The sequence below is a fragment of the Ooceraea biroi genome, chromosome 4 (assembly GCF_003672135.1).
Source record: "Ooceraea biroi isolate clonal line C1 chromosome 4, Obir_v5.4, whole genome shotgun sequence".
NCBI lineage: Eukaryota > Metazoa > Arthropoda > Insecta > Hymenoptera > Formicidae > Ooceraea > Ooceraea biroi.
In genome coordinates, this window is record NC_039509.1 from 2,270,111 (window position 1) to 2,287,418 (window position 17,308).

The following is a 17,308-nucleotide window of genomic DNA, read 5'->3' on the forward strand; positions in this document are numbered from 1 at the left end:
TTTTTTAAAATGCAATCTCAAAACAAAGTAATAAAATGCGACAGCAATTATTAGAAAGTATGAATACTAGAAACTATCAAAAGAATCAATAATTAAATTAATAAGATATGTCTATTACTAAATAAAAAAAACAGTATACATTCAAAACGTAACATGAATTATATATCCCATATAAAAATATTCAGAAATAATTTTAAAAGTATCGTTCGAGTAGCATTGAATCAACGTCACTTATATAATCTTTACAACGTTTCCTTTAAAAACTTTATCACGATCTCTCTGTTATATTATAGAAATTTAAACAGATTTAAGAAAACTAAACAGGATACACGTGCGGTGATCTACAAGCCATCATGTGCCACGCGAGAAGATGCGCTGCACCCAACAATCGATCCGACACCGATCCTTCTTTCTCGCGGCTGCCCATTCCGCTAAGAGGAATAAAAAGAAAGAGAGAAAGAGAGAGAGTTGCGCGATCCAAAGTATTTGGAGAACTAAGCGCAGGGGCGCGGGATAAAAATGTAAACTGGAGCATTTGCGTCCCCACTTGCCGGGGAGAAACTCCTCGGCACCGCTGGTCTCCCTCCCGTCCCCTTATATCATGTTTTGAGAGGTGAAAGAGATGGTCCCGAGTTCCTCGGTTCGTAGGTTGCTACGCGGTTAGGTAGGTAGGTGCATGCCGATGCCCGGCTGCGTCGCGCTACGCTGCACCGCCGCCGGACTGCTCTGTCATAGAGCGAGTGGTCCATTTCCATACGTCCGTAATCCGATTCACGACGGGAACGTATGCTCTCGACGCTCGCCGCTATACGATTTCAGCGAGATTCGGATACGGTGGAGTGTGATGGAGTACCTCGGAGCACAAGTGTGCTTTTCATGTGATTTATTAATCGTCACACACACGTGTCTATAATTCACGGATTGCGATATTTAATGAAATAATTTTAATATTTTCAGGTCTCCGTCCATATGTTATATTTCTATTATCATAATGTACGAAATTACTGAGAAAAAGAGAAAGAAAAGGAAGGAGAGAGAGAGAGAGAGATTTGAAGCATATGTGCAAATATCCTACTCTACCTGAAAATGATATTCAGATTAAATAACATTTGCAAAATATGCTTCTTGTTTTCCCTCTCGATTTATTATAAATTTAAAATAGATATTTGATATTCATAGATTTTATTTCAAATAATAATAAATTAAATACTTTTATAAAATATTGATAAATTCTATGAGATCTCATTTAAAAATGAGAAACACATTTAACGACTCCTTTCAAGGAAATTCCAAGATTTCGGTATTTTTTTTGTTTACCATACTTATTTTCCAGTTGCCGACATTTTCAAGACCAAGATATCTGAAGCATACTCATCGACTTTTTTTCACATTCCATCGATTCTTGAAGAACGTACTAAATGCGCTTGAAAAAATCATATTTTCGTTATCAGAGTCGTCGTTATCAAATCAAAGTACTTTCGCACAGACAATCATCGAGATCGATCATCGAATCACGAGAATCATGGAGAATCTCGCGATGATCCATTTCTCGCGTTCCGCAATCGGAACGTAGATCCGTCGCGACTCTGATAAGGGCGTGCACGCGCGTGCGAGCAAACGTTGATAAGCCGCGATGATAGCCGCGTGCAGCACGATGCGAATAAGAAGACCGAATGAGAACCGAGGAGGAAGCGAGGAGGAGTTCCGCGCGCATGTGCACGTTCGTTTGCAAAACCAAAGAGAAATATGAGCAGCAGCCGTGCCAGTTGGACGCGCGAAAAGCCAACGCGAGTTGAAAGCGTACCGAGCGCGCGCTATCGCCGCTCCTCTAAAGAACCGTGTTACTCCGCGCTTTAAATCCCGCGATTCCACGCGTTGCGTTTACTAACGTCACCGAGCGCGCAAGTTACCTGGTTATCAACGTCGCGTAAACTCGACGCTGCTACGACTACGGAAGATCACAACGCGGCTCACTACACTCACCTCGATCCCGAGCTGACGGATAGGCGCACGATCCACTTCCGAGTCTCAACTCACACTCGTTCAACACATCGATGCATGCGTATTCAACGCACTCGACACGACGAATTGAATTCAAACACGAAGGAGCGCGCCGCGCGAGGCCGAATTCAGATTCGAAAAGTCTCGCGAGGCGACGGCTTATCGAGAGTCACTTTCGATCCCGCGTCGTAGACTCGACGAGAGGTCCGGGCAAGCACACAACTTCGGAGAGCACTCGCGCTTGCGCGCAAAGTTCGAGGACGGAATGCACGGATACGCTACCTGTTGTGCTTCGGGTCGCTCGCTCGCTCGCTCGCGCGGCCTCCGGCGTATGCCGTGCGCTTTACGTGCGTGCATGAGTGTGTGCACACATGGGTCACGTAATGTGTAGTCGACCGAACACGGACACGGACCGGCCGACCGATCGACCGAACGAACGAATGAAGGTCCGTTCGAACGCTCGTGGCCAACGCGCGATTCCGACGCGTTTACGCCGGAGCGTCGTCGCGTTCCCTCGCTCGTAGCTCCTCACGCGAAAAGCTGCACGCCACTGCCACCGCCGCCGCCGCCGTCGTCACCACCTTCCCTCCTCCTGCTGCTGCTGCTGCTGCTCCTGGTTCTCTTCTTTCTCTACTTCCCCTCGCAGCAACCTTGCGCGCAGGTGAACGCAGCCGGTCACTCCATCGGTCGGTCGGTCGACGGGCGAGTAAGCGAGTGAGCAAGGCAGGCCGTTCTCCACGGCGCGCAGGTTGGCAGGTCACTCTCTTGCACCGCGCACGCCGGCCAGGTGCATTCCCGCGTCCTGCTTGCCTGCTTTTCTCTCCACGCTTAATCGTGGGTCGGAGCGAGAGAGCGCGATTGAGCGAGGGAGCGCGCGCGACTACGGGCCTACGAGCGCGCCAGGTTATGTCGCGTTATGTCACGTAACACGCCCGCGATTAATCGCACACGACCCATCCTCCCTATTCCCGAGCACGTAGGAGATAATTATTCTCGCGATGCCAGTGAAAATGATATTTCGTTATACGAAAGGAACGGAGGAGTTATGAGTGGCACGACGTCTCGTACGCACGTCATGTTCTGCATTATATAAGCCGCGCATATAATTAGAAAGGGATCGTACTTTTCGTTTCGGATAGGTTACATCTCCCTAAAGCGACATATATCGTCAAGTGGTTGACGTCAGACGTGACCTCACGCCGCGTTAATTGGAAAAGGTTAAAGGACAAGCGCCCGTCGCGACGGCGCTTGTAAAAAGCGTACAAAACTCGACGTCGCGATGAAAGCCGAAAGAGACGGCGTTCATAATAAAATGGACTTTGCGTGGGAGGGAAATGTCCGAAATGCCAGGAGCGATCGAGAAGAGAAACTCAAGCGTTTTAATAAAGTGGGAGAAATATATGATGGAAGTAAAATCTAGATATGACAGGAATATTTCACGTTTTCATTCGCGCGAAAACTGGCCAAGAAAGAGAGAGAGAGAGACAAGAGTGTAGTCACGAAGTTGTTTTCAAATCGTCAGCGACTTTTCTATACGAGCGACTATACGCTCACCGTGACGTCCGTGACGCGGCCCACCAGATAGCCGCTTCTCTTCGGTGAACGTTACAGGTTATGTCATGTAACACGCGCCCACGATGACTTATCGGCCGACGTTGTCGAGGTCACCGCGACTGAGAATAGGTCGAACGCACACGGCCGCGGAATTAATATCGAGTCATGACTTCAGAAAGTCCCTTCGCCGTATCACATTTCGAGTGCGCCAAAGTAAGCGCGACTTCCACACGCGATATATGCACATCTCGAGTCTAAATTAACCGCCTACTCCGGTATTTTACAGTAATTCAAAGCCTGGAGTAATTGCAAATGTCAAGTAATTTTTTTCTTAATCATTTTCTCCCGAAAATTATCAAGAAAGAAATTGAACTTGATATTCAAAATTGAAAATTTAAATTTAAAATTAGAAACAAAAAAATGAAAAATTTCTTATTGCGAGTTTCTTCTTGTATGCGATCGCACGGTTTTACTCTTGAGACGTCTTCTTTTTTTCGTTTGCATACGTGAGCGATCGGTTACCTTGTGCGCAACGAGTTCGTTCTAAGGATTCCTGCGAGGCGTATTACGTACGCGTTTACGATCCTTCGCATTGTTCCGCGCGCACGTACGATGCTCGACTAATAATAAACGGTGAATCGTGCGAGTATGTTACATTTTTTTCTTTGCGCTTGTTTATATCTTCTTATCTGCGTCGCGCAGCGAGCTAGATTACGGATTTCCGACGAACGAGCGTTTTAATCCGGCGAGTCCGAGGTTCACCGTCGCATCCTCGCGGGAACTTTAAGGTCACGCGTTTCGTGTCAAGCGATAGCATTAATTGATTCGTTCCGATTACGGCGCCAGCCAGCAAGTTTTCTTCCGTTGTAATCGGAATGATTAAATAAATAAAGATACGGAGATAACGCAACTCCTCGCGACTCTTCTTTTATCCGCAAGAGAAGAATGCTGCTGCTGCAACTCCGAGGATGAATCACACCGAGTTTTTCCAATCGCAGTCGTTGTTCGTCACGCTTCTGTTTTTATCGCGGGATTACTTTGTCGTTGATCTGTATTTATTTATTATCGTTCCACCGTTATCATAGACGCTTCGTCGACGTTTTTACGGAGCTGCTATCTACAATGGACCGTCGATATCTAGTCTTTCCAACAGTCATTTTTGAATCTACCAGGCTTCTCGGAACGACAATACGATAGTGGTCGGTGAGCAATTACGTATGTATGGCGGCACAGTCCCCAGCAGGTAAAGGTCGCCCGTGGGTCCGAAGGTTACCTCCTACCACCTATCTACCTACCGTGCGCATCGGCACAGATTTATCTTTGCCCCGCCCGATCGGGACGGTGCATCGGGATCGCGTTGCTGCCTACCGAGCGAGTGTCGCCTCGGTGAGATGCGATTCTTTCCGAAAAGCGAGAACGAGCGAACGAGAGAGAGAGGGAGAGATGGAGGACACGTTATAGATGCGCACATAAGGGGCGTCCGAAAATAAAATCGCGTACGCAGCCACGTGCGTGACTCCGGGACGATACGCAGCTTCGTTCGAACAATCGCGTTACTAAACTTGGAATTTCTTAGAACTCGCTTTTGTTGTTGTCTCCGGTAGTGTGTTGTCTAAAATTATCGGCCGATATCTGCGAACGCACGTACACATGCTTTCAAGCTTCAAATATCATTCAGGTTTGAAATATCTGCGGAGAAATGACTGTAAATTGAAATGAATGCCAACAATCACGGGAATTAATGAAAATTGTTAGAGCAGAGGTTTTCTTAAGATCGATGTTTCCCCCTCCCGACTCGAAACGAAAATTTTCAAACAATCCGGATTCGAAGCCTGATCGAGTCTCGCCAAGACGATGCAGCCTGAGAATTTCTTAAGTAACACGCTTCATCGAAAAGTCGTTGCGACGAGATGGAGGAACTTGTATAAAGGAGTGTTATGTCACCGAAATGAATGTAAATGCCGCCGTTTCTTCGCGAAGAGATCTGAATTCTTCAGCGCGGAAATTCGTCCGTATCGCAACGTACTCTTCGACTCGCGGGAGTACAATGTCGTACAAGAAGACGCACCAATAACCGGACACTGAACGGAACCGAGCATGCAGGCAGGAAATCCGCAATCTCGTCATGTCAATGCCGACATCTCGCAATGCGCGATGTCATCATTCGGCGTCGGATGCAGAACGCTGCTCCCGGATCCAGCCGTGCCGTCGCACTGAATTCTCCTTTCCGCTCACATCGCCAATCCGGATATTCACCGTGCAGATTCGATCTCCGGAAACGTCCGACGAAAAAACAATTAGAAATACTCGAGCTCTGGATTCTCGGCGTCGGCGATGGCGTAGCTCGCGGACGCCTTTTCCGTTCCCAACGGGGCGTGCACGGAAATCGCGGAAACGAGATCGCGAGGACGTGGGCGCGAGCGAGCTCGCGAGAATTTTTCAGGCGCGTCGAGCGGACTCCCGCGAGGAGGCGAGCTCACGGAGAGCCGCTACAATCCAATGAACTTACCTTTACAGGCAGCAGCGACGAGGAGTGATCCGAGCGCGCGTCATCGGGACCGTTTACAGTGAGCTGGTTAACAGACTTCGTCGCAGATCCGTGGGTTAGAGTTCATAACCTCTCGGTAACCTTTACCTTTTCACCGTCTCCTCCCCCGCTTCTTCCCCACTGCATATCGAGAGCCATCTCTCTCTGCACTTATCTGACATCTTGCATCCGCTGTTGTCATTGAGGTAGTGGAGTACATGTACCAGCTGTCGATAATTGAAGAACGACAGCCGTGGGTAAATTGCCCACGGCGGTCCAGAGATAATTGCAGAGAATTGACATTATCGATCAGTGTTGGTTGCACCGAAGGTAAATGTAGATTTTTATTACCGACAATATGTATGTACAGTGTGCTACAGATGCATACAGGTCAGTATGTCGGGTTGCCTATTCCAGGGGCGCGCGCTCTACCTTATCAACTAGCAAATTACAAAATTCAAGTCGACGGAGAAAATTATCAGTCTATATTAAATTTATTCAATTGAGTTAAGTTTATTCAATTCAGAATACAGTTGATACCAGCACGAGAACGATTGGAAAGGAATTAAATAAAATAAATTGAATTATGTAAAAGTGCATCGTATTTTGAAGAAAGACCTACATCCTTCACTCAGCTTCTATTATCTGTTAATTACACCATCCGCTACCCACATAGAAATTAGCATCCAGTGGATGTCCATGAAACCTCCATAGCTCCATGGGACATCTATCTCCACGATAGACGTCAGATGGACGTCTATTAGAGATCCATGATACCTCCATAGCTCCATGGGATGTATATCTCCATAGTGGAAGTCAGATAAACGTTCATTAGAGGTCCATCCTATCTCCATAATAGATGTCCTCTACAAATCCATTGCAGATGTCCATTAGACATCCATTATGGATGTATAATAGATTTATTAAACATATAGAGTATTTCCAATAAACTAATATTTAAGTTTCATTATTAATTACAATTTTTCAGCTAATTTTGTTTAACATTTAGAAATTCACAATATTATAGAATTTATTTTTAATTATTAATAATATATGTATATAATTGAAGTTATTCTTACATAAATTTACATCCACCGAAAATCTGTAATGGACGTCCATTAGACGTATGTCATGGAGATTCGGAACATCCAGTAGAGATCCACTAGACATCCATTAGACGGCTACTAGAAATCCATAGTTCCGCCTTGCACGTCCAGTGGATCTGCATTAAGGCAGGAGCACAAACTTTTGCATAAGCGCATAAACAGATGCATAAGGAATTTGATTGGTTCATTTCCTTATGCACATGCTTATAGACCAATCAAATTTCTTATGCATCTTTTTATGCGCTATGAAAAAGTCTGTGCTCCTGCCTTTAGACGTCTTTAAAGACGTCTATTAGACGTACCGTAGATCATTAATAGAAGATTCACGGAACCTCGGTGGACGATTAATGTACGTCCCATGGACCATTAATGGAAGGTTCATAGAACCTCGATGGACGATTAACCGACGTTTCGTGGCATCGAGGTTCCATGAAGCTTCCATTAATGATCCACGGAACGTCTAATAGACGTCCACCGATGCTCCATGAACCGTCCATTAATGATCCACGGAACGTCGGTTAGTCCCCAGGCAGCACATGTTAGTCTAATATATGTTTCTTAGACGTATCTAATGTCTAAGAAACATAAAGTACCATTTAAGAAACGGTTTAAATAGAAACCGTTTTTAGACCTAAATTTTAAAAACGTATTTTTCACGTTTCCACAGAAACGAAAAATGTGTTTTATTAAATTGATTCAAAATTATATAATTAATATAGAAAAAAATAGTAATTTCTACTTAATTTGCGAGTATTAATTATTTTTACATCATACGTTTCAATGTACTCGATTATGGAACAAGAGACAAAAATCAACATAAGTATGTGTGTGAGATTCCCGCCTCTGATTCACCAAGCGACCAATAGATGGCCAGGCCAGGCGTGACGTTCTCGCAAGAAACATTTGCGTTATCACCTTATAAATAACCATCCGGAAAACCGATCCAGTACTCTTTTCTTCTTCTTTTCTTTTGAAATCATTATTGCTTGAAGTGATATCTCATTCCAAAAGAGTGAGATTTCACTACACGAAATTTAGAGAGTAATTCATAAAATATAAAAATCTAGTTTTTTATAAAAATGTGACTTAAGGGGGGATTCTCATGTAAAGAGCCAAAAAGAAGCAGATTTTTCGGAATTTTTTTTCAAGAACGTATTTAGTCAAAGGATCTCAAACTTTAATAGTATATCAATACATGTAAAGAGAATATAAAAATATTTTTTTGGTTAAAAAAAACATATATATAGATATAGGTATGGACGCCGCCTTCAGCGGCTTCGGCGTCGCAGGCGTCAAACGGTGTGCAGTCTAGCATCCGCTGTAATGGTCTGAAACAGAATATTCAACAATATTTATTAATTATAGATCATTACGCATCGTTTGAACCTCATGAAGCAAGAAAAAAACCAAATTGAAAAGAATGGCGACATTTGAAAAAAAATGCTGTTTTTTCATTAAAATTTTCATTGTTATTGTGAAATAAACATTATTTACTTTAAAAATTTTTGTTACTTTTGAGGTTCATACGATGAACAATATAATTGTCTACATGTAGAGCCCCGAAAGAGCCCAATCGGTCTAATATTTTTTTAGTTATCCTGCACACCAGTTTGAAAAAAGTGATTTCGAGAAAAACGCGTTTAAAGTTTTCGGTTATAAAAAGTAATGCTTTTCAATACTTACAGTCCTAATCGGCGATTCCAGGGCCATATAGTAGGCCTTCTGCATCCTCGTATAATTGCTGCTGTTGTAAATTCAGTTCTTTGCGAGCAGTTCGAGCTTCTTTCGAGCTACTGAGGCTTCGTCACTCCTGTTGCCGTATTCGCGCGGCGTCATACGAGTCTGCATACTCCTTACAATGGGTACCGATTTTTAGTTCTAATGTGTCCATAATTTTTAAAACGGCGAAATAGCCTTCGTTGAATAATCCTGCAGCAATATATGCGGCTATTTCCACTGTTCGGATGCCACAATATAAATATTTCGGAGCCAAACGCCAAACACACGAATTGAAGCTCTCGTAAGAATTTCCTGCCTCAGCTATACAAGTACGCGAAGGTATATCACAACAAAAGAAAACCATTAGACGTATACTTGCGAAGCTGTTTGTTATGTACGAGTGTATGAGTGAGGACGGACGAGACGCGTGTCTCCGCTCCGAGCGCTCCCAGCTACCTACTCAACGCGCGGTCGAAAACTCGACTATAACTATACGTAGAGGTCGAATATCGATTTGTAACTTTAGGAACATATTTTCCACATGTATTAGAGTTGATTTAAGCAAAAAAAATTTTTTGACTCGTTACATGAGAATCCCCCTTAACTCTGTCTATCTTTGAGGCACTGATATATAGAATTGATAAATATTTTTCTGATAGCTTCTGAAACGTTTTTTCCCGAAAAAGAAACGTTTCTCTTAACGTTTTTTTGTTGGACATTTTTTTCCTAAATAAACGTTTCAATAAAATGGTTATGAATGGTTATGAAAAGTTACGTTAAAACGTTTATAACGACTTTGAAACCAATGTGTGTTGCCTGGGTCGTCCTTCGAGGCTCCATGAAGTTTCCATTAATGATCCACGGAACGTCGGTTAGTCGTCCACCGAGGCTCCGTGAACCCTCTATTAATGATCCACAAAACGTCCAATCGACGTCCCATGGACGTCTGTGAAGATGTCTAATGGAGGTCCATTGGACGTGCACAAAGCGGAACTATGGATTTCTAGTGGCTGTCCATTGGATGTCTAAAGGACGTCCACTGGATGGTCTGAACCTTCATAACAGACGTCCATTGGACGTCCAATGGAGGTTTTCGTTTTATGTGGGTAATATACATTGTACACACATAATTACATATTTATATGATTAAATATTTCATAGTTTATCTTATCCATGGATAGCAAATCTTCGCGGATTACTTCATCAAAGCACACGCCATATCTTTATGGATATTTTTATACAGTAGCATTTAAAAATACATATTTACACAACCATAACATAATGTCATAATGTCATAATGTCATAAAGTAATAGTATGTCATAAACAGTTGTGTATCTCGTCGAACAACTGTAAAAAATCTGTTCAAAACTGTTAAGAGATGCATGGTAAACAATGCTAAAATATAAACTTGTTAAAAAGTAACTTATTTTATTCACAAAAGGTTTTCTTTATGTATAATATCAGAAACCACCGAATTAATTTTTTTAAATTCTCTAAATGTTTGACGCCATATAAATACAAAAGATATGTGAGTTGTAGGATTTACTTTATAATTATTATATATAACCTTTATTAATTGAACAACAGGAATACCGGTTAATAAATTAAGTTAAACTTTGTGTGACCATAACATATAACAAATACAAATAAAATCACAAAAGTATTGATTTCATAAAATTCTTTACTTTTTTTAAAAACTTTTGGCATAAAGCCAAAATTTATACACTTATTTTTGGTAATCCATTTTATTGACACTTTATATATTCGAAAAATATTACATAAAAATATAACAAATTGTACAATGTAACGTAAATGTAAAGATAAAGAAATAAAAACGCAAAAGTAATATATAAAAGACACAATGTAATAATAATGTAAATAATACTGAACATTGATTCAACTGAAATTGAATAGAGAAAAGTATTAATTTATAAATATGACATATAAAAGCTAAACACATTAAACACTATGAAACTATTAACCTAATAAAACACTAATCTAATAAATATATTTATTAAATATTAACTTATAATGAGCAAATAAGTATGGAAATATATCTAATACAACTACATAAACACATGGATTCATCTGATTGACACATTTAAGCAATTAGTCGTCGCCTATAAACTCCAGAAGTCTCTCTCTTTGGTCCTGGATTTGAGTCAAGCGTCTTTCGATAACGCAAAAAATATTTTCAACTATTTTCCCTCCCTTGCATGCATAATCCATTAGATTTATGTTTGTCTAAAACAGATTTCAACATTATGTAAATAAGAATCATGATGCAAATATACAGCTATGACAAATAACAATCTCAACCAATACAAATTAAATTAAACTTTTAGTAAAGCTGTGATAAAATTCTATCATAAATACTAGTTTTTGTATAACTACTATAAGGAGATATTATTTGTGTGATGTATGTATATGTAATCGTACTAATAAAGAAAGCTAATAACAAAGCAATCATATAAAAAGTGTCAGCAAATTAAACCATAAGAATTCTATCATAAAAATTACCTGGTGAACTATATATTCAGAAAATAAACGATTTATAATAATACATAATAGTTTATTTTTAACGGAAGCTGGAGCACTGCAAAAAGAACGAAATAATTGATTCGTAATTAAAGTATACTACTAAAGAAACTTGCAATAATTTTGGAAGAGCAATTTATAGAACTAATTTTATTACTTGTATGTATCTATAATTTTTGCGATTTCGTCTATATGTTCCACTGCATACTCAACAAAGATGACAACCGGAAAGAGTGGGATATTTGTATTTCCAGTTAGGAAATGAATTGAAGAAACTGTCGATAGCAAGACTGGGTTTGTTACCGCATGAAATATAATTAAAAGCTGGAAGACCATGTACGTGTAAGTCTTCTAATTTCAGTAGAACACTTTTATCCGCAATCATCGCACCTTGACAGTACGTCCATTGTTTCCATGCTGACGGAAGTCTGTAACATGTAGAAAATGAATAAAATTCAGTAACAAAGTTCTTATTACCATAAGCGGTACAATCAATTTTCAACAGATTACATAAAATTGAAAAATCTCCCGACAAATACGCTGATGAAATAACGATAATACATGCAACAAATTATTGGGTTGTTCGGAAAGTTATTTCGTTTTTTCAAGGAAAAATGAAAGACGGTTTTTTCATATTTAGAAAAAATTTTATTCAGTGATGTATTGGCCATTTTGTTCCACTACCTTTCGCCATCTTTCTGGCAACTTTAAGATTCCACGCTCATAGAAGTCCTTCTCCTTATTGACAAAAAATTGAAGCAAGTGATTTTTGACGCCTTCATTTGAATCGAAGTTTACATTGTTCAAAGAATTTTGTAGAGACCGGAACAAATGGTAATCGGATGGTGCCAGATCAGAAGAGTATGGTGGGTGTGGTAGCACATCCCATCCAAGCTGTAAAAGCTTCTGGCGAGTGACCAAACTTGTGTGTGGTCTGGCATTGTCGTGATGGAATACGACACCTTTCCTATTCGCCAATTCTGGTCGCTTCTGCTTCATGGCAGCATCCAATTCATCCAGCTGACAATACACTTTCGAATCAATCGTCTGGTTGCTTGGTAGTAACTCGAAAAATACGATTCCCTTCCAATCCCACCATACAGAAAGCATGATCTTCTTTTGATGAATATCTGCCTTGGATGTCGATTGAGCAGGTTCATCTTGCCTGGACCATGATCGTTTTTGCTTAACATTGTTGTAAACAATCAATTTTTCATCTCCAGTTATGATTCGCTTCAAAAATGGTTCATTTTCTTCACGTTTCAACAATGAATCGCAGATGGTAATGCGTCGAATCAAGTCAATTTCCTTTAAATTGTGTGGAACCCAAATATCGAGCTTTGAAACGAATCCAAGGCGTTTCAAATAATCGTAAACGGTCGAATTCGATAAATTTAACTTTTCAGCAATTTCGCGTGTTGTTATGCGACGGTTTGCATCCACCAGAGCCTTTATTTTCTCGTCATTAGCTTTAATTGGTCGACCTGAACGTGGTGCATCTTTCAAATCGAAATTTCCAATACGAAATTTCGAAAACCAATTCTGATACTGACGTTCACTCAGTACATCTTCTCCGTACACGGTACACAATTTTTTTCTCGCTTGCACTGCATTTTTGCCCTTTCGGTAGTAAAAAAGTAAAATATTACGAAAATGCTCACTTTGATTTTCCATGTTTGATGTGATGCCAAAAAACAATTACTTGACAGATCGCAACACAATAAGATACTAAATGACGTCTGAAATGTCAGTTGTCAAAATATAAAACGAATTTGCCGCTTAGAGTAAGGTTAAGTATCGAGGAACGCGACTAACGACATCGCTTTGTAAAAAACGAAATTACTTTCCGAACAACCCAATACATGTAGAGTACTGCCTACAGGATTAGTGCGTGTACCTAAGTAAAAATAATCATTCTGACACAGAGAAATTGCAAAACCTTAAGGGAACAATGCAATGTACTTTAAAGCAGATTGTGAGCGAAAACCAGTGAATATATTGCGCTTTGGATATATCTTATTCGATTTGTGTTCATAATATATTGTACGTATTGTATTAGAAGTGTGATTTAGTTTTGAGGGTTTTGCAACAGATGGCTGTAGTGTCAGTTTGTTCCAATAGCTGTTTCCGATAACTGTTGTTTCTTACAGTGTTAACATTATCCATGACATTTAGTAGCATTATAGCAATAGATGCAAAACAGTCGTGTTTATATCATCGTAAAAATGCAACTTCCGAAAGAGCATTTTCGACATGCGTTGCTTTTGTTTTTTAATCAAAAGAAAACTGCGGCTGACGGTTATAGAATTCTTGTGGAAACTTATGGTGATTCTGCCCCATCAATTAAGACGTGTGAATACTGGTTAGACGCTTTAAAAGTGGTGATACTGATGTGAAGGACAAAGAACGCTCGGGACAACCAAGAAAGCTTGAAAATGCAGATTTGCAAGCATTATTGCACGAAAATCCAACACAATCCACTTCAGAACTTGCCAGAGCATTAAATGTTGATCGTACAACAGTTACCAAACATTTACATGAAATGGGAAAAATTCAGAAAGAAGGGAAATGGGTTCGACATCAATTATCAGAAAGTGCCATTTGAACATTTGCATTTCGTTGATCGCCAGGCAAAAAAAGAAGAGTCTTTTGTCTCGGATTGTTACTGGGGATGAAAAGTGGATCTATTTTGATAATCCGAAACGCAGAAAATCATGGGTGGATCCAGGCGAACCATCAACATCCACTCCGAGACGCAATATTCACGGTTCAAAAGTAATGCTCTGTATTTGGTGGGATAGTGTACTATGAGCTGTTAAATCCGCATGAGACTGTCACGGCTGATGGTTATCGACACCAATTGTACAAGTTGAAGCAAGCATTGGACCAAAAACGACCACCAATTGCGAGTAAACGACGGAAAGTGATTCTTCTTCGTGACAACGCTCGACCTCATGTTGCGTTATCAGTGAAAAAAACACTATTAGAGCTTCAATGGGAAGTCTTACCGCACCCCGCGTATTCTCCGGACATTGCTCCATGCGATTATTATTTGTTCCGGTCGATGCAACACGCTTTAGAGGATACACACTTTCATAATTTCGAAGAAGTACGAAAATTCGTCGACGAATGGATCAACTCAAAAGAAGAGTCATTTTATCGTGGTGGAATCCATCTCTTGCCAGAAAGATGGGAAAAAGTTATAGAAAATGAAGGAAAATATTTTGATTAAGGTATTCATTCATTATCATATTTAAATACATGCGTTTTTGAGCAAAAAAAACCCTCAAAACTAAATCACACCCCTAATACTATTTTTAAATTTCGTATACCTATATACAAATATCCAGAAACAAAGTTTAATGCAATTACAAATAATACTAATCTGTAGAAAATTGTGCACAAACTTGTTACACAGTTTAATAATAATAGTTAATGTCTTTTTCGAGAAGTTCTGCATTTTCGAGTATTAATAATGTCTCGAACTTTATATATTGTACAAAAGAAATATCACCATAGAAAGAATGTAATTGCAGAAATTACTTGTGCTTTGGGGGATCTTCTAGATATTCCTTCAATCTATCATTAGCAATTTGCTGACACTCTTTCTCCTCAAAAATACATGCCCATTTTGCAACCTCTTGTAGCAATCTCTTAGTAAGATCATCTTCACTGAAAGTTTTATGGTATAATAATCGGTGGAGTAAACCTCTCAAGATAAAGCGCATATAATCCTATAAAAAGTGTTAAAAATATAATAACCATTATATAAATGTTTTGTTGCTCATAAAAGTAAGTATGGAAAGTTCTTAATGTTTCATTATTTCAATAAATAATATATATATATATATCCCACAAATGTTTCACATTTGTTCAGTTGAATTGATATACTATACGCCATATGGCATACGCGCTTAAATTTACAACACAAATATCTTTCTATATCATTTATAATTTTGCGACATGTCTTAATCTATAACCTATAAATCTATATGGAACGCAAGAAACAGTAACGCTACACATTTTATCCGTTTTTCTTGTTTTGTTCGCTCTTTTGTATATTGTAACTGATATTAGTGCATGTATCTCGATACTTTTTTAATATTAGTTGTTCATGTAAAATCCAAATAATATAATGACAGTTTATTCACTATGCAGGTAACGTATAGCAACGATATAGATTACAATCCTTAACAACTTTTACTAAATTTATGATTATCTGACCTTTATAGATTTGCTCTCGTGAAATGGTAAGAAATGCGATATGCTCTAAAAATTTGGAACATGGGATACCATGCTACGAAATCTGTCTCTCCGCGCAAATAGATTATGAGATGCAAAAACCTGTCATATGAAACTTCTCCTCTTTTGAAGAAATAATATGTGTCATCAATGAGTTGAGCACGGTTAATAACATGAATCTTCGTATACTCCTTGGACATTAGGTATGTTGTAATTAAACTTAAGCTCTTGCCATCGTATTTTACACGATAGTATCCTATTGCACATTAAATAATATTAAAAGATACCATCAATTCGATGCATAGTTAAAGAATAAAGTAAATATGCATATTGTAATGTACATCATTTGTGTGAATATTGTGAACATATAATACTCTGACTAAGCTGTAAAATAAACAGTGATCTGAATATCAGTTTAACACACCCGTTTGTTTTCAGTTCACTATGATCCACCCATCCTTATCAGAAAGTGGAACAAATATTTCACTATATGGATCCGGAATTATCCATTTATGAGGGGTTGTGTTAGTGAAGTCTAACTGCTGCCATGTAGTGAAAGTGATAGGTATCAAATGAGATGGTGCTCGCTTGCGATAGTATCCGATGTTATATTGTTCTTGATCTTGAGATATTGCCAGCAGATCGTCAGTTCGATGAACATGTATAAGAGGATAATTACTTTCTGTTATCCTTGTCGCCATTACATCTTTCAGGGCAGGATCACCTATTCCTATTCCTCGATCAGTAATTTTAACTTGCATATCCCATAAATCCGTAGGAGACTCAACCTTGCTAAATGGGTAGAATTTTCAATTTCGGATATTTAAAACTATAATATATTATGTATAAAGATTGAAACATGCACAGTTTGCACTACACACATATTCTAATAACATTATATAACAAGGAAAGATAATTGGTAATTCAATGTAAAGAGTAAAGTGCCAACTCAAACATAGTTATAATACAACTTAATTTGCATGAAATCCTACAGTTGATAGTTGTAGTTTACATTCTTCCGAATCAAAAAAGAATTGAGACATCGAAATCACACTAAAACTATACCATTGTGTTTATTATGTCACATACTATGTTACCTTGTTACTGTGTTACAAAATGTTACTCACGTGTAGTTCTTGATAATCTCTTGAAACCGATCCTTACCCATAATATGTTGTGTCATGCGCAATATGACAGGTGCTGTAAACATTCATGTAAGTGTATATATAAACGACAAATACAAATTAGTAAAATATAAATTTATATATTCAAACATGTAAAATATTTCTCAGATGAAATACATTAAAAATATATTTAAAATACATTTTCATATAGTGTTTTATGTATTAATACGTCATATTGATAATAGAATACTAATCTCTTTTAAGTAATATATAATATATATCCTTTATAAATATTACGTCTTGCATATCTCATTCGATTTGTGCTCTTATTTCGCATAACAAAACAATTACATAATAAGGTATACAACTACGATACAGTACAGCAAAATTTGAGTACAAATAACTTTTCGTTTTCTCCATATTGAGATTAAACAAGTACAGAACGTTTATTTGTTTATTCTTACTCTGGCTTACCTTTGACATAAATTGGAAAAGA

At 38.9% G+C, this 17,308-nt stretch overlaps 3 long non-coding RNA genes across 3 annotated transcripts; 1 reads left to right on the top strand and 2 right to left on the bottom strand.

Annotated features, from left to right (window-relative positions):
• Nucleotides 1-8,405: 8,405 nt before the first annotated feature.
• On the bottom strand, nt 8,406-9,231 carry LOC113561737. Its single transcript, XR_003406413.1, has 2 exons — nt 8,872-9,231; nt 8,406-8,516 (listed from the first exon to the last, which is right to left on the bottom strand). It is a non-coding gene; the product is annotated as an uncharacterized LOC113561737 (long non-coding RNA).
• Nucleotides 9,232-14,635: 5,404 nt separating this feature from the next.
• LOC113561742 lies at nt 14,636-16,951 on the top strand. Its single transcript, XR_003406416.1, has 3 exons — nt 14,636-14,679; nt 15,679-15,891; nt 16,127-16,951. It is a non-coding gene; the product is annotated as an uncharacterized LOC113561742 (long non-coding RNA).
• Nucleotides 15,093-16,202, bottom strand: LOC113561743. Its single transcript, XR_003406417.1, has 3 exons — nt 16,113-16,202; nt 15,671-15,944; nt 15,093-15,180 (listed from the first exon to the last, which is right to left on the bottom strand). It is a non-coding gene; the product is annotated as an uncharacterized LOC113561743 (long non-coding RNA).
• Nucleotides 16,952-17,308: the final 357 nt, after the last annotated feature.